This window comes from Propithecus coquereli, unplaced genomic scaffold (assembly GCF_000956105.1).
Source record: "Propithecus coquereli isolate 6110/MARCELLA unplaced genomic scaffold, Pcoq_1.0 Scaffold282, whole genome shotgun sequence".
Taxonomy (NCBI): Eukaryota; Metazoa; Chordata; class Mammalia; order Primates; family Indriidae; genus Propithecus; species Propithecus coquereli.
This window is the reverse complement of record NW_012148419.1, coordinates 1,380,025-1,381,651: the sequence shown is the minus strand read 5'-3', so window position 1 is coordinate 1,381,651 and position 1,627 is coordinate 1,380,025.

Below are 1,627 nucleotides of genomic sequence, written 5' to 3'. Positions count from 1 at the left end.
AAACAAACAAACAACAAAAAAAGATTAATTTACATTATAATCTTAGTAGCCTTGGATGTCCAAATTAATTAATGGCTCTTCTCATACTTCACACATAGGAAAGACTGTTTCTCTATGTGCCACTTTCTCAGGGTGAGTTTTGCAAATTAAAGAGGAAAAAACCCCATCAAGCTGTTTTATCATCAACTGGTATTTCTAAATGTTAATCCCTAGGATAAATTTAGGGAAAATTAGAATAGTTATTCAATTATCAGTTCTTTTTTTACTAAGCTGAATCTTTGAGATGTGTTTTTTTAAGCATTGTTTTTTTTTGTTTTGTTTTGTTTTTTCCTGAGACAGAGTCTCGCTCTGTTGCCTGGGCTAGAGTGCCGTGGCGTCTGGTTACTTTTTCTATTTTTAGTAGAGATGGGGTCTCGCTTTTGCTCAAGCTGGTCTCCAAGTCCTGACCTCAAGCAATCCTCCCACCTCAGCCCCCCAGAGTGCTAAGATGACAGGCCTGAGCCACCACACCCAGCCTGAGATGGGTTATTTTAGAGAGGCTTGATAGTGATAGAACTTTTCTCTTAAACTTATAGTGGCCCTGGAATTTGGTATTCCTGCTTTTAACCATACAGATTAAAGGTGTAAGGAGATTGAGCTATGTGGCATATTGCATTCCCCACAGATAGTCACCACACTGTACCCAACCCCATATACCCTAACAAGGTGATGCTGATGCTCCTATCAAGGGCTGAGATTTACCTTTCTTCCTCTCGAATCTAATAGGCTTGAGACTATGGTGTAAGTGACCGTTTGTGACTTTTGAGGCTAAGTCATAACAGACAATATAGCTTCTGCTTCGTGCTTTTGGACACTTGACCTCAAAACCCAACCACCATGTTGTGAGGAAGCGCAGGCCACAAAGAGAGTCTATGTGTGGGTGTTCCAGGCCACAGCTTTGCCTGACATCCCAGCCAATAGCCAGAATCAATGGAACGTGGGCATGAGGAAGCCGTCAAGATGACTCTAGCACCAGAAATTGTCAAACTGCACAAGAAAAAAACCCGAGAGAATTGCTCAACTGAACTAAGTAAAGCTCCAGAACTGTGAGTTAGCAGTAAAATGAAGGTTCAGAGGGACAGATTATGCAGTAGTATATAACTGAAACGAGACAGAATGACATTCTCTTTAATTTGTGGTCTAAAGTATTCACAGCATTCTCTATTTTTTGGGAGAATGTTTCCTTTCTGATCACATAGCAACAAACTATGGAAAGATAAGTCAGACTGGACTGCCAATTATGCAGCAGTAAGTGCTCATCTTATCTCTTGGTTAAATCAAGACTACTGGGAAAACCATAAAAGCCTGACAAAATTAGGGGGATACTTCAAAAAATTAGGACATAGAAAAAGCCAATTACAAACTATGTATATACAAAATATGGTGTAATTTTTTGTTTTTAAAAAATGTCATTTTTTTTGTATATAACTGAGCTCATTTGAAGGCATAGATTTTTGTCTGTTTTATTCATGCTGTACCCTCAAGGTCTAGAATAGTACCTGGCACAGGACTAATATGTTGAATGAATGAATGAATGAATGTAAACACATCTGGCAGAATAAATACCAAAATTTACTTCTGGTAGATA